This window comes from Clinocottus analis, unplaced genomic scaffold (assembly GCF_023055335.1).
Source record: "Clinocottus analis isolate CAN_PGR_092001 unplaced genomic scaffold, fCliAna1.0.p SCAF_2, whole genome shotgun sequence".
NCBI classification, from domain to species: Eukaryota; Metazoa; Chordata; class Actinopteri; order Perciformes; family Cottidae; genus Clinocottus; species Clinocottus analis.
The window spans coordinates 11451873-11473279 of NW_027175931.1; the positions used below are offsets into that span (position 1 = coordinate 11451873).

Here is a 21407-nt window from a genome sequence, read left to right on the forward strand (position 1 = left end):
TGGAGGAGGGTCGCATCGGATTTGAGCTGAAATGACAACTGACAGCAGCAGAGAAAATATTTTTTGACATCAACAATGTGATTGGCCAATAGAAACGGCAGAATCTGGTTAATTAATTTAAAATGAACGCCCACAATCAGTTGATAGTCGCCATTTCTCCCTGTGATTACTCCCTGAGATTATGAATGGAAAGGAGTGTAAAGAGAGTCTCTTCATCATAAACAATCAAACCAGCAGTGACATTGTGCCTGTATACTCGTGAGCCATAAGCACATTTCAATTATTAAAGATATGAACTAACTTAAACCTCAAATCAAATGTTGCTTAATATTTTATCAGCGCTGTCTGCTCTCCTCTGCAACAAAGTCAAGAGTTGGTCATTATGCAAATGAAGTTATTAATCAAACAGCTCTTCTCCTGGTTTGTACTATATATATATATATATATATATATATATATATATATATATATATATATATATATATATATATATATATATAAAATAACGTGATGAGGAATCCAAGGTGCGATATGTTCCTCAATGATTATCCTGAGGGTTCCAAATATTGTTTTTCTATGCTTTCAAAAGTTAGTTCAATCAGGAGAGACTTATTTCAAATTTAACCTTATACTTATTATACTTATTACAAATGCATAACATTTGAATAGTGCAAAGAGGTTGATTGGACTCTATCCTGAAACAGGGGGGCTGTGATTATGAGTTCTGATGATCAGGCAGAATCCCCCCTGGAGTCCAGACACTGATGGTGGTGGTGAAGAATGAATTTTCCGCAATCTGATGACGAATGAGGAGCAGGACTAAATGCTGGCTGGAGGTGCTTGAGGTGGAGGAGGGTCGCATCTTGTTTTGTATTGAAATGACAACTGACAGCAGCAGAGTGGAGAACCTATTTAAAGTTTGATAGCAACAATGTGATTGGCTTAAGGAAACGGTGCAGCATCTGGTTGATTTAAAGTGGACGCCAATCAGTTGAGCGAGTAATCACAGAGGAAATAACCAGCCGTGTAAAGAGAGTCTTCCTTCCTTATCTATCGCTTATACTCCATTTGCGTTCCCAAAGCATCCCATTTGTGCATTGACGGCTGTTTACATGGAAAAAAACCTAATAAAAAGCCAGCCAGTGGTGTCATTTACTGACCCCCACCCATCTTAAGCCTTCATCTTGATCTCAACTATGCACCTGTAGCGTTCCTTGACTGCATTTGCTTGGGTATGACGCTATCGCTGTGACAAAACCTGTCCACAGACAGACAAATATAAACACGTGGTGACTCACTCTAACAAGGTAAAAATAATACCAGCGTTGTGGCTGGTACCTCACTTTCTACACTCATACTTCCGACACCCTCGGTCAGACCACACCCATCTTTGAACTCAACCTTCATTTCGACCTTGACCACTTGTAAAATGTTATGACCTTATCTTGCATGAGTGTGAGGCTATCACATTGACATAATAAGTGCACAGGCAGGTAGACATGTGTAAAAACACCTGGCAAAGGACTCAAAACAGCCTATGTGGTCGTTCATGCCATTGGGTGTCTCGAGTATCAAAATTAGCAATGATGACTCACAGGTAGGGTGAAAACCTTACCAGCAAACATGTTATTGCTTCTTTTTTTTGGATTGAGAAGGATACGCAGAGAGAGATGTTTTTCATGTCGAAATGCACTTTCAAACTGTTTTTTTTTTTTTTTTTTTACTTCCCAGGCCATTACCATTACCATGTCTTGCACTAATGCACTCTGCAGCTCTTACATGAATGTGCGCTCAATAATTAGCATACTATTTATCTTTCAAATCTCGTCCATTTCACCATCTCAGAATACCATCATTTGCATCCGCACCCGTGGCTCCTTTTTTGTATGTATACGAATAAGCAAAAAGTGCAGCGCGCGGCGCCAAGTGGAGAGTGCAGTACACGGAACATGTAAGAAAAACACAAGGCGATGGTCTCCCCATGGCGGTGACAGTAAAGGAAATATAGGTCCCTGCCAGGGTTTAAACAGAAGTAACCCCGCCTAGATTTCCTACAGTTCTTTATAGTCGCCGCGTCTCCTGCCTCCGTCAGTACTGAAGGTAACTCCGTGCGTAAAGCTGCTGGACACCAGACGGACACCGTACAGTTTCTACCTCTGCCTCTCTCGTCTAAAGAACGAAACGGAAGAAAATCATTAGAGGTTTCCGCTCAACAGACGGAACACATTTAATGATCAAAAGCAGATGTATTTATTTTTTGGCTCGCTAACGTTCTGTCCTGATGCCTCGCCCCCGAGCCGCTGCGCCAACGCGGTTAATTTATAAAGAGTAAACAATGTGCAAAGCAAATTATACCGTAAGAGCCGACTGTGGATGCTCTTGGATTTAACAACCGGTACCTGTAAAAACAAAGATTCAGTCAAACTTATGGCGTGAAGGTAAGGCATTCTTTTTTTGTGAGCGTGTGTGATGTAACAAACTTAACAAAAAAATATAGTAATCTATCTCTTCTATTTGTCTAAATATTGCGCAATGCCATAAATGTATAATAATGTCCAGCACGAAGGGTTCAGTTCTTCAGTCCAGCCGAGTGATACAAAGTGATGTATTGGGTGTGATTACAAAAATATCAACTTTCAAGGTGAATTTGCTGAAGCCAGATTATTCCGCTTCACACACTCGTGTTATATCTCAATTTCCAAATAAGCACTTTGATTCCGTTTCTGTGAATGAGTGCGAGCGTGAAAGCGCGTGCACAGTCTAACACACACACACATCTGCATCAGGGAAGATTTATTTGTATAGCAGATCGGTTGTTTACAGTATTGATCCGGGTTGGCCTTTGGTGTAAAACAACTGAAAGCAAATATTTGCTCTGTGCAGTGCTCTAAGTAAGCTGTACCCGAGTTTAATTCTTGAGATGTGGCTGTGTGCCAGTGTCAAGCTGTCCTTTCCAACCCACAGACGCGCTGATTTCTGATCTGTATGTACCTTCCAGGTTGTAATTAGCTGGGTTCTCCAGAGGCAGCGCGTCCTCGACACGGCGCTTTGTGCCGGGCAGGTGACTGACTGCTTTGTTGGCTGCACAAGCTGTGTCGCTATCAGCCCTCGCTGAGCAGCTTTCACAAGTTAAAAACAGCAGGCAATATAAATGAGGTGAAAAGAATGACGAGGGGTGGTTTATCCGCGGCTCTCATGATAAACCTCTGTGGGCTAACAGCGTGTCTACGATATTTACCTGTGACTGAGTTTAGTGACCTCTTCATGATGCATTTTAATTGCCTGTATACATCCGAGCCTGCACATTTTAATTATACAATATGTTTAATTATACTATATGCTTCTTCAAACTTTATAGAAAATAAACAGTATTTTAGTCGGTTAAAAAAAAAATCATTGTCCTAATAATGAGAATAGTGATCAAAATTATGCTGAAATTGATAACCAACCAGTCACTTTTTAAGTGAAAATCAAGAGAAAGAATGTGATACGAAATTGCTAGATATTACCAACTCTCTACTGATAACTGGTAATGATAAAAATAAAAAAAGTTTTATAGAAAATGCTTTGACATGTGGTCAGCAGCTGCTGTATATCAGCAGTTATTGATTTTTGGAAAGCTCAACCCTGGTCATAACAGCCGGGTGCCAAATTGCTGCTGTCACTTGAAAAGGACACTTGACAGATTCTATTTGACAAGGAAAGTTGGTTGTGTAGACTCCACTTGAGCAGTATTAACAATTTGAATGCTCTCCTCATAGTTGAAAGTAAATAGCCAATCCCAAGTGAAAGCATCTTTAGTTTGATTACAAGATAGTGGCTGAGATTTTCTGTCCATCCAGGGACAATCTCCAGACACTGTGCTCATTTTACATCGTCCTATCTCTGATCTGTCACATTTGGTTGTAAAGAAAACGGCGGTGTCAGAGCTGCCTGACGCAGCGTTTGTCAAGTCCAGCTGTTTGACACAGCTTCATTGAATATATGGATGCTTCAAAACAAATGTTAACTTCAAAACTGGCATTTATCTGAATTTGACTCTTAGGTAATGTTGAAAACAAATATGTTGGCTTATGTAAGGGGATTTAGATTAAGATAATAGCCATTCTTAAAGTGGAATATTAGCACAATAGTTAGAATGTGCATAACATGAAAGCATTTTGATTGCCTCTTAATGGGTCTCAACATGGTGAGGCCTGAGCCAGAGGCTCATAGCTGATGAGTGTGGAGGAGGATGGGGGGGGATCAGAAGGGGGGTGCTATGCTTCAGCAACGACCCTTCGGTCGGCACAACATTATCAGCTGTAATCACTAAGAGCAGGGCAGAGCGGCAGTTCTGAGCCAAAAAGTGTGGCACGCTCTCATGCACTGAAAGCACATGCAGCTGGCCCGGCCGGCTATGACAACAACTCAAGGAGAAGCTTTGACAACAATACACACAGAAGGAGAGCGCCATCATCCTCTCCTCAGGTAGACTCCACTATATCTTTATGAGCAAATAGTGGTTTGCTGCTATATCAATGTTCAGAATGTCGTATATTCCTCCTTTTAAGGGGTTTAAAGCCAAATCAATTGATGCAGCTGACTGGTCAATAGTGACATTTAAATTCAGCCCACTGCTCCCGAGAGATATTACATGTATTCAACAAAAACAACACTGTGCGGCTGCCTGTGCTTATTAAATTAAATTTCAAACCCAAACAAATATTGTTTGTTTACAGGGTTCTAGCACCCAGATTTGATCCAATCTCTGAAATGATAAATAACCTAATTTATTAGACAGACCATCTCCAGAAGAGAGTCGTTCCCCAGAGAAATGCTTTATGTGATGGACTGGGCTGTACCATACAAATAATCTAGCAAATTGTTTAAAATTGAAGCATTACTTTCAGTTTAACAAATTGCTAAACAAGCTAAAAAAAAAAACGTGCAAACACTTTGCAATGTCACAACTGTTTTTCTAAATCTTTAATTTTCTTGTCTTTAGAGGGAACAGTTTAGGAAAAAGAGAAACTCTTACAGTGAAGTTAATGTATAATTGCATAATGTTATGAAGTTCTACATGCATCAATGCTAGTTAATGATTATAAATTGGTGTCATACGTTGAAACTAATATGAATATCTGTGATGCTTTCAGAAAAGTTTAACTATAAATATCCAAGGTCCAAAAACACCTTCTAATGCAGCATGAAAACACGGCTCTTTACAGCTCGCGTGACTACATGAGAAAAAGCTTTCAACGAAACGTTGTTTGGACCAGAATAAACAAAAAAAAGGAAGGAATGGACACGTGAGCTTCAGTGACCTTTGTGTGTGGTCCAGTTCGAAACATGAGTGAACTAAAATGCAATACACGTATTTACCTGTTCAGCAGAACCTAAAGCACTAACTAGAATCTCAAAATGTCCTCCAAATCACAGACATTGTAAATATATACTCTTCTAACACACAGTGGAATATTTGTATGTGTCAGTCATACTGCGTAAGGCTTATGAAGTTCAAACTCACCGGTGCAGCTGCTCCTGTTTGTCTTGTGTGTTCTTGTATTTGTTTGTGTGTGGCAGACATGTGGCTCTGCACCTCCATTGGGATTTTACCAGTAAATTATTTAATTGTATTACATCTTTGTGAATGTATTCCACTGCTATACGTTCTCTCTCTTGAAACCCATTCTCCGGCATGTCAAATATGTCAACAGCACAAAGACCAGCATCATCACAGAAGCGATGCATCAGCCAATTAGCTCCTAAAGCCAATAGAAGATCATCTGGTTATGCTGGTTACAGTTATATGCTGAGAAAAAATATGTTAGCAGAATTTTCAGTTGTAGAATAAGGATGTGTCCATTACATATATTAATCCTAATGGTGTCCACAAATAGTATAGTGCATTATGTTGGAGTAATACATGTAGCCTTAAATGTGTATTTGGGGTTAGTTCTTGTGTTTGCAATGAGAAGGCTTTGTTTGTTGTTGGGTTTCACAGAATGTCCAATTTTGACACTGATTATATTTGCTGTGGCAGATATTTTGTTTTCATTTTGAATGCCTTCAGAGGTGCCTTCACGGTAACTTGTACCATACACAGCATTGTATTCTGTGCCTTCATAGTGCAGTTACATTTGTATATCACATCATGAATTCAATTTTATATTTAGAATATATGCACATGCATATACACAATGTTGCTAAAGGGACTGCCCTGCTGTTGAAAGCAAAACAAAATGACACATCAAATGCTTCAAATGCGCCGCAGAATGGAAATCCAGTATCATACATTTTTTAGTTGAAAAAAACCCCGTTGGTCTTGTCTTTTGAGGCATAATGAGCAGCAGGCAGTCAAAACTCAAAACCTTTCCATGATACTCCTCACTAATCCACCGGGGAGCCACACACTCACACTCACACACACACACACACACACACACACAATTTTCCCAGAGAGGTGTGAAAGTGCTTTGGCTACAGTTAAACTGATTGATACCAGGCACTCTCTTGTACAGCAACATACGGTATGTTTGGATAAATGCATATATGCTTCTCATAAGACACACAATGACTGTCATTGGGAAGGAAATGTCCTAATTGGGTTGTGGCTGCTCCAAAGCTTGATAAAATACCAGCACTAAATGGTTTAAAGATGCTTCCTGGCCGATTGACAATGGGAATATTAGAAGCGAGAGCAAGCAAGGAGGCTTAATAGCAAAGTTAAAGAAAGACCTGAAATTTTCCCTGGAGGAATAAGATTTCTTGCCAATTATCTTGATATGTAGTGTTCTCGGTTGGATATCCGGAGACGTAAATGTGCGGTCCAGAGTGTCTTCCTGCAGACTTTAAATTAGTAGCACTAGTTCCAGATCATTCCAACACCAGCAGATGGTGCCTGACACACACAGAACCTCAAGGTATGTGTTGAAATATAATTTACACTACTCCCTCACATGCCCTTTTTTTTGGGATCTGAAGCTCTGCCTTTTAAAAAGGCCAAAAATTAAAAGGTGAAAGTGAAGTGGCATGTCACATTTAAGCTTGACATGACATGAGTCATGCGTCACTTTGAACAACGTTTTTTTCAACCTCTTGTGTAAAGTGCCAAATGAAAGCTGGGCTTGTACTAAACAGCCTTTTGGTGGAGGTATCCTTGACATTTTCTTCAAGAGTCTGGGAGTCTTTTGTTTGGTGAACAAAGCAAGCATAGATCCCCATGTCTGTGTGACCTTTTGGTCTGAGCTTTGATACATTATTGCTCAATCACATACTTTCTTAGCATCTGCTAATGTCTGAAAATGGCAAGGCCTACAGACGTCACTGCGAGATCAGTAATTAACAGGCTGATAAGTAATTTCTGTTTTGAAATGTTTGACTGTTACTATCATCATGTGTTCATAATATATAATATTACCGTACTATGAAGTACAGTACAAGCTTTGTGTCTAAATGGCAACTAGGAAAACTGATAAATCCTATCCGAACCCTTTAGGTCGATGCCTAATCGCAACCATCTTGCAAGAGTTTTACAAATGGAGAGTCACTATTTACACAACATAGCACAATAATACAACCTATTGTACACGCTTGTGAAAGACAGACTTTGAGCAGATGCTTCCACTAGTTTAGTATATATAGTGGTATATATCTATATATCTATATATCTATATATATATATATAGATATATATATATATATATATATATATATATATATATATATATATGTATATATATATATATATACATATATATATAGATATATATATATGTATATATATATATATATCTGCAATTATATATATATATATATATATATATATATATATATATATATATATATATATATATATATATATATATATATATATATATATATATATATATATAATCGCAGAAACAAACTCATCTCTTTCAAATAGCTGACAAAAGAAGCAGAAGAACACGTTGCAGGTTCCGTCCATCTGGTCACATGACTCACTTGTTGCATCTCATGCTACTGTAGTCTGTTGATGATCTGATTGTAAAACTAGTGGAAGCATCTGCTCAAAGTCTGTCTTTCACAACTTGGGTTACTCTGTGGACACGTAATCTCACACATACAAACAATATTCTTCAAATCCCTCTTTTTTAAAAGGCCTCACATATTTTCACACATCATATTTTAGTGGCTTGCATTGTGCTTTAACAGGCCCATGTGTTTGCTTCTGCAAACGTTCTGATGCAGATACTGATTTAGAGCTTTTGTACTTTCATGGCATGGAGGAGATTTTTATATATTTAAGTATTAATTAGTTACAAGTACTATTTAGTCACTGTTATTATAGATGGCCACTAATAATATCTCACTAATCACTGAAATTAGTCCTCTTCTCCTCTCCCGTTCAATGCAATTAAAACAGACAAATCGACTGCAAATATTTTAGCTGTTCACAGCTTTATTAAAGGACAGAGCAAAGAAAAAGCAACCAAATTATACAACATTTTAACATAACTGTGGGGCCTGAGGGCTTGGAAGTTTAATCATGTCACAGTTAATCTCAGCGACGATAATGCTATGGTGTTGTCATAATTTAGCTGAACATTTTCTTAAACTGACTGTATCTTTCTGGCAAACAGACAAAGGTATGGCAGCATCCATACTTTTGCTATAGATATGCTCATCACTAATGTAATGATTCTGCCTGCTTCACTGCATATCTGGTCCCACTATGGCCAACAGCTCCATCGAGGTCAGTGTGGTGTTATGCAAGGTTATAAACTGCCTGAGATGGCTCAAACAAGAATCAGACAGGAAATATCCAGTTATATCGACACCACCTTTTTGTTTTTTTAATAAACACAGGTGTTGCAGACAGGTACAGTGGTGCCTAAAGGAGCACTTGATTTACCTTGGGCTTACAAGCCTGTTGAGCAGGCAACGTGTACTGTTGAGGAATGACGCTGTGTGTGGATTGCGCATGTGTGGCGCGTACGTGTGTGTGTGTGTGTGTGTGTGTGTGGATTCACAAGAGACAAGACCGGTTGTTAGGTTGGAGCTTCCCTACGACCTAATGAGGTCGATGGAAGCTTGTTACCAACCTCCCTCTGCTTTTCTTTCAGTGGGTGGATGCTCTACTGTTTTTAGCCTTATGGCTTGATTTGAGTGGGTAATGGCTGAAATCACCACGATAGTAACCTTTATGTCTTACTGTATCAATAACATTGATGCATAGGTGGAATTTGTACCTTGAGGGCTTTTGTCTTTGTGGGCGATGCATCAGTGTTTTTTTTATTTAGACCTTTATTTCCGTCGTCATTTCTGTCAATGGGACTCCTCTTGAGGCTTCCTGGCTGGTCTCCAATATTTCATTTCTTTCTGACAGCATCTCCAAAGTGAAACATCCCTTGCCAGAGTTTGAATTTGTACTCTGAATGCCATTTCCTATGAAGCAGGTTATTGCACACGTCAGTCAAATAAATGACTGAGTGGTTCTTGTCTTGCTTTTTGTGAAGTCAGGAGGTTCAGCATCCTGACACAACAAACTGTGTATTTTCCTCTTCTTTTTCCTGTTTCTCAACGTCACACGCACGCTGTCTAAAAAAGATAGATTTGATTCATAACCATCATTTCAAAAGCTTTCTTTCAAACTGCAAATCTTAAAAAACTGGTTGTTTGATAAACAACTTAAGTTTACAAAGAGCACAACAGATCGTGCCTTTGGATGTTTGATATTTAAAATAAAAGTAAATGCAACCTACAGTATATTTCTCATAAATCCTTCACCGATCTCTAATTATTTTATGTTAACTAATTATTGCCCTATCACAGGATGATGTCAAACTGAATGCACCTTTAAAGAGGAAGAATAGTTTGTTATGTGCAGAGAGAAAGGAAACATAATTGCAATGCCAAGATAATGACAATGTAATTGCTACTCTGAATGTGCAGGTTTATTTTCAGCACAGTAAAAGTCATAGCAGCTACCACCTACACAACCAGCCTGTAAAGAGCAGCTTCACAATTATGATGAGTAGCCTCCTCACTTCAAAGGAAGCTATTTCACGAGAAGTAAAGTAGATAGTCATTGACTTTGCCACTATCAATGGTTTTGACCTAGCATCTAATAGGGGCTGTGGCAGATAGAAAACTAATTAGCATGAAGGCTATCGCAGGTTAGAATCAAACACTTGGACAGTATTGACCGACTGGTATCAGCTTGAGGTTTTGCTTCCTTTTTGTATAGGGTGATACTGGGAATTAGGAACATATTTGATGTTGCAAGAGCTGCAGAGGGTTAGTAAACTAAATGCCCCATCCGTACCATTAGAACTGCATGCAATTATTATTTTCTAACACTGACAATTATAAAAGTAAAATCCAGTGTGAATGATGGATAAACATATCGACAGATATGTTGATTCATGAATCCATTATCAATAGACCTTTTCAGTTAGCTTGGGTAGAATGAGTATTTTTTATTTTTTTTAAAACATGTTCAAATGTGTTATCAGAGCATTTTAAACAATGATTTTAAACTGATGATTGCATCACCACATGATTCGATGAGATTGTCACTCTACTGCAACAAGAACCTGGCTTATTAGTTTTTCTCTGCCTGATGCCAGTTTACAGACCATTCCACATGTTGCATGTGTATGAAACCACCTCAATAAGATCACAACCCTAAAATAATGCTGTAATATGTAATAATATATTCATGGGTAAAGCCAAAAAGGAACAATGGTTCTATTTACGGGAGAATTATTCAGACACTCGAAGGGCACCTTTCACCTCCTCCAAGAGCACGCTTTATCTCGCAATGTTAATGAAAGTAAAAAATAATCTGCCCCGTGATTCAGATCCACTCCACATTTAATGGCTTCCACCAAAATTTCAGAATCCTGCTTACAAACAAACAAACTGAATTGAAAACATAACCTCCCTGGCGATGGTAATTATGGTTAAACTGTTTTTAACTTGATGTTTATAATTCCCTGGAAAAGTCATGCCTATTTGGCTCCCCCATTTAAAAAAAATGTTACCTCCTTAATTATTTTATGTGCTCCGCTTTTTAAGAAATAATAATAATAATAACAAAAACAATAATAACAACATGGCAGCAAGTAAACTTTAGGAAGCAACACCCACATATTCGTAAAATGAAAGATTCATAAGATCCAATGTCTGTGAGTAGTATAATCTGTCAATACTTTTGTTAATGGTTTTGTCAGAAATTGCAAGTGTTCACTATTTAGTCTTGGAATGTAATTCTTAACTTTCACTTTCTCTGATGAAAGAAAGAAAGCAGCCGACCCTACGTAGAAGACATTTAGTCACTGGGAACAATACAAACTCCCTCACTTGTGCCTCTTATCTGTTTGTTTTTTTGGGCAGTCGGGGTTGGGGTCTGCTGAGAAAAGCTTTGTCGTTCGTCAATACTGTTGAAATCCAGGATGGCCAGATAATACCTCCTGCTTTCATAGATCAGAGCTTGGGTCACCTGGGAATAAGAGGAATGCAGTTGGAGTTGAGACTGAGTGATTGCGGGTAGCAAGGTCAGCCTATTCCAGGACAGGTCAACTGCTCACAATTAATAGATCACCTAGTTGGCGACAGCACCATTTAACCTGTTTAATGATGAGAGATATAGCTGCTGCTCTTAATCCATCTGTTTAATAATGTAAAACCTTCCCATGAATTTGAACCAAAGACTTTCTTTTAAATATATCATGAACAGCTCTCAGCATGCTTGCAATAGCTCAATGTGTCTTTTTATAGTATATATGACAGTAAGAAAAGGGCATTTTCAAAGGAATAAAGCTTCCAGTGCCCACACACATTTATTACTCTTTGTTTACCTTTTCTTTATTTTCATGTTCTCTTGCTTCCATTGGTAACTGCGTGTTTAATGTCACATTGCTATGAATTGTGGGTAAATTCCTTGGGCAAGGTCGACATTTAATGCTGACTCACAGAAAGGGTTTATGAAGGGCTCAAAATGTCTGCCGGAGAACCCTCAAGCACTCAACAGTGGGACACTAAACCCTGACCAATTTAGCAGGAGCACGCCTCAAAATCCATGAGTGCGTATGAGTGGAGATTAGGATTGGGTCTTATCCCACCGGCCCACCTTGGCTTTGTTGGCTTGGTGGACTACTGTCGTGGTTTTGACCTTTGTCTGCCTGAAAGTGTTTACAATTTCTCCATTCAATTGCCTAAAATTGTCTGTAATTACCATTGGAAATGTTATAGTTCAAGCTGGGTTTTGTTTGTATGAGCTGTGCTGGTGGAGCTTGATTTCCTTAATTTCCTCGTAAAATTTAAATGACTTTTGTTTTTGGGTATGCTACATCGGTTGGCACTTACTGGGTAAGTCAAGCGTTGTGTATCTGTAAGCTGGAAGAGTTGTGCAGACAAATCATTGTGGGTTGGCTTTATCTATTTGCAGGCCTTGTGCTTTGCAATTTGTAAAATCATCATTTTGATTCGCACTTTGGGTCAGCAGTTGAATCTCTTTTCTTGCTGACCATACTTCTACCTTTTCTGCTTTTTGAATTCTTATGTTTCAGCAAAAACATTATCTGCATGTTGTGGTAGATACACTTTTAGGTACTGATCAGGAGAGTTCGGAAACGGTCACATGCACGCATAAGCAATTTTTTTATATGTGACTTTGTGCTTCCCAATTCATCAGCTTCTTGACTGCTTTACTGGATCCAAGGCTGCTGGGTGGGAGATTAGATCTCGTAAACTGGAGGGTATTTGGAGCTTTAGGTCACTGTTCATTATGGAGTATATATTTGTACAGCCAAGTGTAAAAGGCACACTTGGTTTGTAAAAAAAAAGGGCTAAATTGGAAGTAATAGTTATCTTTTAATACAATCGCATTGTATTGTTTGACTTTGTTTTGTGTTTCAAATGTCCAGGTGGAAATTGTTTTTAAATGAGGTAGAAAGGGAGGGTCGTTGGCTTAAACCTAGACCATGTTCATTCTGTCTCTTCACCCTACTACTGCCATTCAGCCTGCATTGTGCCATACACTGTTTTCATTGCTGATCTGCCTATTCCATTATTCATAAGACTTTACTCAGCCAGTTTGTGACTAATGCAATGCTGTCTCGGGTTGTTTTACTAGCGTGTCTGGAGTGAGCTTTCCCATGTCCATTGGAGAGGACAGGGGCACTAATGATCACCTAAACTCTAGAGTTGCATTTGGGACCAACCTTCACACTCTGTTCCAGTCCCTAACTTTTTGTTACTTCACCTACGACTCTGCATAATGTAGTTTGCTTATAATATGCTCTTTGCAGTGATACTTGGTTCTTACTGGAGGTAAGAAATGTGTTATCTGGGCATTGCTAATATTTGCAGCCTCCATGCAAATACTTTGCTTAACCAATTTTCTTAAGTAGTTGTCGCGGGGTGTGGTTGCAATCCAAACACAAACACAGACCAGAGAGTATGTGCTTAAGGGTTTTATTTCTCGGAGGAACCAAAGGAAAAACTGTCATGGAACAGGGAGGATGATCCATACTGTAGGCTCAGAAGGGTAAATGCAAGGGAAACCACTTAAATAAACTCTGAATAAGAATCCTAAACTAAGCTGGTGAAAGCGAGCAAAATACCACTGAGGTTGTAACGACCGATCTAGCAAAGAGTGGATGAAGAAGATGAAAGAGGGTAGATGTACTGTTGAGGGATGAGTTGGTGGAAGATAACTGGGTTGACTGGCCGTGCGTAACAAGAACAGGCATGTCAAATTGTGGCCATGACAGTAGTTCCTAAATTGTGGCTCAGGGTTAAATATACCTGATGCAGAGTTATGCACTGCAGACTGCATCTTTTTGTACGGTATACTATGACTTTATGTTCCAAAGTTATATTTAATGCCAAATGTTTTACCCTGTTCCCACTCTCTAAGAAGGCTAGACATGCTTTGGCTCTATGTATTTAAGATTCAAGATGTTTTACTGTCATATGCACAGATAATTAGTTATTCTATAAAATGAAAAGCTTATTTTGCACAGGCCTCCTAACATAGAATTACAAAAACTTAAGGTAACAAAAAAAAAAGATATAACTGTATTGCACAAAAATCTGATAATGGTATTGCTATGATAAAATATGATAATAGTATTGTTCATTTTATCTTTATATACTATGCATTGCTACAACATTGCAATTTGTCGGAAAGTTCACATGTTGATGGTATTTCTGGAGGACACTCTTGAGGTTGCGGTGATTAAAATCGTTAAAATCTTGTTTTGAAATTGCCAGCTACAGCAAACACAGCGTCCGGATGTCCAGTTTTTACGGTACTGTATCAAAGGATGTATTTCGCCGCAGTTGAAAATTTCGCCCGAAGCTGAGTCGCGAAAGCCAATCAGCGTTGAGTTGCTCCGCCCAGCACCAGCGTCATCCTGCCGCTGCTGAATTCAACTGGCTGCTGGTCCGCCTGAAGTCGCTCAGGAAGGCGGGTTCATTCAGACGCAGGTTGGAGCTGTGTGTTGCCACGGATAATGTTATGAACGATGGCGTTTGATGGTCCAACGTTTGTGGGACTTTCACAACAAGTATAAAGCAGAACTTGTGGTTATTTCAATGGTGGATGAAGGAATTGGTAACCGTTTTCACGATGTAAAGACACGGAAAAGACGCGCCCCCTTTCCGTCGCGAAAAAAAGCTAATTTACCACAAAGTGGAAAAATCGCAACTCTTTTGGTGTGAAAGCAGCATTATCATGTTATATTGCTTTGTGCTCTTACTTTGCAAATGCAAACATTAAACGGTTAGTCAAGCTGATTGTATTGTCAGATTGTTTTTCACATTACGACTTTACAGTTCTCAGTCTACTGGAGGCATTGATTTACCCCACAAACGCACAACTCCTGGAAAAAGGTTGTTCAACAGTCAAAGCCAAAATAATAAAGCACAAAGACCATTCTATGACACGTCAAATAACTGATGCAATCACTTTCACAAATTCAGCTAAAATAGTACTTTTGATACATTCATAGCATTGTTTTCACACTTTACTAAGCTGGTTTGCCAGGTTTGTGCAACATGGGGAACACCCACTGGGCTGCTTCTGTTTGTAATTGTAAATTCCACTTTGAAGTTAATGCTCCCAACTGTGTCATGGTCATATTATATACCCAGCTTTCTGTGAGTTGTTCTACCACCATACAGACTGCCACTGTTATTTACACTCCACATGACAGCCCAGCTTTTGAGCAGAGAGGATGTCGAAGGATTACAACATCCCTGACAGGTGTCTGCCGGTGTTTTCTGTGTCCTCAAATTATAACTAAAACAATACACGCATTTAGGACTCACATTTTCACAAAATCAATGAGAACGACTACTAATTACTGGGGAGCTTCAAAGAATAATGTACCAAAATGGAGTTGGCTTGTTTTTAGTCTCATCTACTTTGTTTAAGAATCACATATTTCAGTTTGAAATCAGGGAGCACAGAGTGAAATATGTGCTTTCAAAGCAGGCACCAAGAAGCACCACAAAAATAATTATAGAGAAACTGGTATTGATCCACAACACATAAACCTTTGCAGATATGGAAAGATCAATTTGCAGTGTGAGAGTAAATCTATCGAAAATATGAATATAGAATGATGTATTCTACTGTGAAGTCAAATATGTAGCACTATATTCGGAAAAAGGCATTGAACAGCCTCACTTTGCCCTTAAGTCCAGATTTGGCACGTCTGTAATTAGATAAGGTAGCTTGTTGCTCCATTGCACTACTCTTCCTGGCCTGATACGGTTCTGGTTTACTTCACTAGTTCTGTCGTTGTACAGTACCTGAACTTTCACTAGTCTCTTATCGAAAGGTTTTTTCTAAAACGGAACATTTTATATTCTCTCAAATGTGACCTATTGAAGCTGTGAGCTGTAATTCTAATCAGTTTGGTTTGTGCTCCTTTAAGTTCCTTTTTCATGTCTAGTTGAACCAGAAACATTAACCAATCACACAGACAAAATGACACAAGACTTAGCAGAGGGCCAATTGCTCAAACATCCTCTGTCTAAGAATGTAGCTTTCCTGGCCAAGTATCTATGTTTTACTTGGTCAAATTCTTCAAAACTAAGCACACCCAAGTGCAAGGCTTTGAAGTAATCATCAGAGGATATTACCCTTCAAGTATTCACGCTAGTTAGCTCTTTCCTCTGTTTCAACAAATAAAGCTTTGAATTCACCAAGTTGGAAAATACATGCTGGTGTCTCTGATGTTGCCGGTATGACTACTATTAATAGTTTGCTGAACGAGCCTGTCGCTGTGCAACAAAGTTAGAACAAACTTTTGAAATAGACCTCAAAGAGTGAAGGTTAAGCTACTGCATTGGCAATATTTTTGCAGACTGCTGGGGAGAAATGACTGAAAGTTTACTAGCATATTTACTCTGTTACCAAATTGGGCGACAGAATATGCGCAACCCAAAATAGGATTGTGGGTATTTTAGGAGCGCGGAGAATACGCACATGCATCCCTTTAAAATTGTCTGGATGAGCGACTCAATTCTTGTTATTAAAAGGAATTCTTATCATTGATTTGATAAAGAGGCATCCTTGAATATTAGCCATTGAAGAATCCTACCTTTGTGAAACACTTTAGACTACAATTCTTTATTATACACGGGCAAGTCCAATATTCACATCCCAGAATATTACAATTCTACAAAACCCAACACGCTCCATAACAGACAACAGTACACACACAGTACAGGTGTGCCTGCTGTTTAAGTCAGATCCGACTTTTCCTAAAGCGAGCCCTTCTGTACGTCATTGCTCTGTACCTACACCTGAAGGTCAGTAGGTGGAGGTGGTGATTGAGTGAATAAGTTATGTCCTGTTCTCTTGAGGTTGAAATGTGGCTATGCATGCGAGTTACAGATGTAGAAGAAGTAGGTAGAACAGAACATTCAAATTGGTGGAGATGATCCTTTGAACTTACAGATGGCAGGTAGTCTTTGGTAGATCCTTTTTTAATGTTGTTATTGCACCGATAGAAGAAGAGTCTATTGTCAAGACACTCCAAGATTTAAAAATGTCAATAATGATGCTGACGTGAGGTGTGACCAATTATTACTTCCTTTGATTTGCTGACAATCACCTCACCACTGGGTGTAGTGTGCAACCTTGCTGTCTAGAGCAGAGTGATGAGTAGTATTCAGCAAATGATGTATGAGATGGATCAGACGGGGAGAAGTGTTAATGGTGTAGCCCAGGGGTCGGCAACCCAAAATGTTCAAAGAGCCATATTGGACCAAAAAAAACTAAAAACAAATTTGTCTGGAGCCGCAAAAAAATAAAAGTCTTATAATGAAGGCAACACGTGTTGCAAGTGTCTATATTAGCCTACTATCAAAATGACTAAGTGGGCTACAAATACATAATGAGCATTCATAATCACATGATTATTTTCCCTGCAGCGCATCCTGGAGCAACCCTGTCTCCTACAAATTACGTTCCCCCAGAAGCATATTTGAATTTCTAAACTCTGCAGAGGAAAAGAGGCGGTGTGAGGCCGGATACAGGGCCGGTCTGAAGACCGATTGGCCCCCATCTTTTTCCATTTTCATACATTTTTGAAAAACTCCAGGGAGCCACTAGGGCGGCGCTAAAGAGCTGCATGCGGCTTTAGAGCCGCGGGTTGCCGACCCCCGGTGTAGCCTTTGATTGTGGTTAAAAGCAGAACTGAGGTCCACAAGTAGAAGTCCAGGTTCTGGAGGAGGAATTGCACAATGCAGGCCACAGCATCCTCTGGTCCCTTTTTATGAGGGAAGGAGTAGAACTCTTTAGAAAAGATTGAATTTATCCTTGGCATGACAGCTAACCATTATGATTTTGTCAGAGTGAGCTGCAAGCGTCATAACAACAGCCTTGACAACGACACGATGACCCACATACAGACAAATCAGTGCTGACTTCAGACATGTGCTGCATGGTTGATGGTTTCTTTTTTAATATTGGGTTATATTTGCTTTGAGCTAGTTATTGTTAAACATTTTGTAATTGTGATACCTTTACCCGCAGAGGTTGGAGGGAGATATACATTTCTAAAATGTTATAAATGTAAATAAATATGAAAAGGGAACCAAAACACATACATTTTATTACGGGTCGGCCAGGTCACAATGGAAATAATAACTTGCCCACAAAGACTTGTGCTGAATCCTTCAGAGCGGAGCCTCTGTCTCGACCTGGTGCCCTCAACTACTACAACTGACAGTGTTTTTGCGTGGAAGTCAATCAGCGACTAAGGTTAGCTGCTCGTGCTGGACTGCACGTGCCTGCATAAGGGCGGTATGAATCTAGTGGTACTCTTGTTAGAGTATCAATGCATTTAAATAGCAGGGAAAACAAGTTCATGTTTTAGTATTTGGAAGTTATCTCCTTTGTTGGAGACTCCTTGGCCATGACACTAATTTGGAACGTTGTCCCTGACACCTGATTCTTCAGGTACAGGTCACAGAGGAGCCATTTAAATAATAGAAGAATAGAAGATTTTGAAGACAGCAGAGAAAGAGCAGAGCTTTCTGTTGATAAGCACCAGATATCAGGCCAGCAGTGAGAATAGTCTCACATACTGTAAGTAAGGAAGTAGACCAGGCAAATAAATGAGATCAGACAGCACAGGGCATCTGCAGGGTACACACGCAGACTGATACCCCAGAGCAATGCTTACACATCTTAACAGGGGCACTCCTCCCTCACTCACTTCCTTTCTTTTTCCTCTCATTGCTTCTGTCTAAATAAATCCTCAGTCACCACTGAGGCGTTCCTTTGCCCTCCCTCCTCTGGTAACTTTTCTAATTAATTGAGCTTTCTATTGGGCTCAAACACCCCACAGCGCCCATTATCGGACAAGAAAATGAAAAAATAAGTGACGTTTCCTTAAGGATCTCCTGAACCTCAACGTTGGTTAACTTAATTTAAATTGCAGGAATACAGTAAAGCCTCATGGGAAGAGTTCTATCTGAACAGAAAAAATGAAACTTACCGTTAAGTTTAAGTAATAACATAAACCCTGTATCCTAAACGCCACTGCCTGGCGGCGGCCGTAACGTTGAACTGGATTGTTTATAAGTACACTTTACAAACATCTCTTTGTAACCCTATGCGCTTGTAAGAGTCTAATGAGGTATTAAACATCATTTGTTGTAATATATTAGTACCTGAAAAATCCCAATGCGGCTAGACCTTTTTTTCTTACTTTCTTGTTCCGTTTTTTGACTGCCCTGACTTCTGTGGGTAGGGGAGATTTCTTATAACGTGTCTTAAGCAGAAATTTTGTGCAGAGATAGGTACCCAACATGCAACAATCCGATCATATTTAGGCATAAAGGTTATAACTTTTACATTTCTGAAACGAACTGAAACCCCAATGTTTTGTTTTATTGTGATATATTTTTAGGTCATTATCTTTACGAAGAGGGGTCTCATTAGTATCTGGGCTGTTGTTAAGGCCCTGAACCATACAGTTTAAACAAGTCGGCGACTGCTTGAAAAGGCATTTTTGAGGAATCTTACCTGAATCATGCTCAGATCTTGCTAGATGTCCATAGTTATGATTAAAATATGGTCAAACATTTTCATTTTTGGAATACAATACAGTTTTATTCAAAATAAAATTTAAGAAGTTCATGCGACTACTTGAAAAATGGGTACAGGGAACCCGAAAGTGCCCAAATTCGGGTGCTTTGGGGTACATAAGCTCAGGTGTCGAAGTGTACTATATGTATCTAGTTGTGTACATTAGTCTATTATGGAGCAACTTTTCATGATTATGCTCAGTAATGACAATCGGAAAATCTGTAGATTTTTTTTTTAAGTGTACAGTAATCTAATCATTGCAGTGACATTCAAATAGATTGTAGGTTAGATGTACCTAACTATTCAAACATTCACAAAACAATCTGTCCTTAACAAGTGAAAATCCTTGAGGTCCTTCAATCAGGTGTTTTGAAGTACTTCTGAACAAGCACACGGTATGCTCATATTACCTTCACAAGTCAACAGTTAACCAGATTGAAAAAAAGGCAGCATTGCTGCAACACTCAGTTCAGAGGTTCCATAATAAACTCAAAGAGGTGACAGAAAGCTGTAGGGCATGTTCATCGACCTGACGAACCTGCCTGTATATGTCAAAATTTGTTAAAAAATAACTTGGATGCATGTCCCTTATTTATAACGTTTTTTGTATTGCAACAGTTTTTTTTCTGGTGCTTTAATTCTTCCTCCTCTTCAAGGCTGTGAAGAGAGATATAGCCAAATAATGAGGATCTCTTCCAAAAGTACTACCTTTAAAGTACAAAATTCCCTTTGTTATCAAAGACTCTTTTCTTACTAAGCTGAAGAATAAAAACACACAGAAAACCCCAAATCTTCTACTGAAGCACTATATCTTTGAAAGATAACCTCTTGATTTGTCTGACTCACTCTGCTGAAGAAAAGATAACTTGTTTTTACACAGAACAAGGACTAGATTTTGTCCCCCATCATTTACATTGGAATCCCATTATGAGGCAATCTGTTCACTCCTCCAAATGTAGATGAAGAGTGATTACGGTGACCAAAAGCTTTTTGAATGTCCTTACTGGACAGTAATCACAAAGTAGAAAATATTGAGTGTGTTTAAATCAAAGCAAGACTTTAAGTTGTATCAACTTTTGTGCGAAGACATTTGTGCCAAGTGCAGTTCAAACCCCAAAAACTCTGAAATACCTTTATTGTTCATTCAGTTCTCCAATGTGTTCAGATTTCTGTAGTAATTTTTCCTTAGCAAGAGGCAGGTGGTCACAGCGACAGATTTATGCTATAACCTGACAAGTACAACAAGCTAAGCTAACAAACACAATGAATAAAACATTCTACAGAAACAATTACAAAGGTAAGAAAATACTTGTCTGGTTGTGGAAATTAAATTAGGTGCAGTGATGAAAGGAGGATGTAGATCAGTCAGCAGGAGCAGCAGCTTAAAAGGTTAAAGAAAGTGGTGGGCCGTGGATTTTGTCGCTATGCCTACTGTGCTGTTTAACAGCTGATTACTGCTAAACTGATTTGTGAAAAAAAAATTATGTAAATCATAAATGTTCAGCGGCACTCTACTATTACTTTGCTGAAACAAAAGCTCTGTTTTTTCTGCACATTTTCTGTAATGAGGCCCTTCTGATGTCACGGGGATCTGTCTGCCGACAACAAGGATGACATGAATAGACAGCTCCATTGTTTTTGCATTTCTTTGTGAGTTTACATATGTTGTTTTTTAAATCAGAACTGGCACATTGAAAGCACTAATTGCTGTTTTTAAATACAAACCTGTACTCTGATACAATGCTAAAGCCCATAAACAGTACCACTTCCCTTTTGTTGCACTGTGAGGATTCAGTCTAAGAGTAGCATGATGGAGCAATAT

General features: G+C 38.9%; 1 protein-coding gene across 1 annotated transcript in view; it reads left to right on the forward strand.

The window, feature by feature from the left end:
- The first annotated feature begins 2026 nt into the window (after positions 1-2026).
- Positions 2027-21407, forward strand: part of drd2a (dopamine receptor D2a) — a 45366-nt gene continuing 25985 nt past the window's right edge. Inside the window, exon 1 of the mRNA XM_068585474.1 lies at positions 2027-2438. The gene's annotated coding sequence lies outside the window, so the exon portion shown is untranslated. The remainder of the gene's footprint in view (positions 2439-21407) is intronic.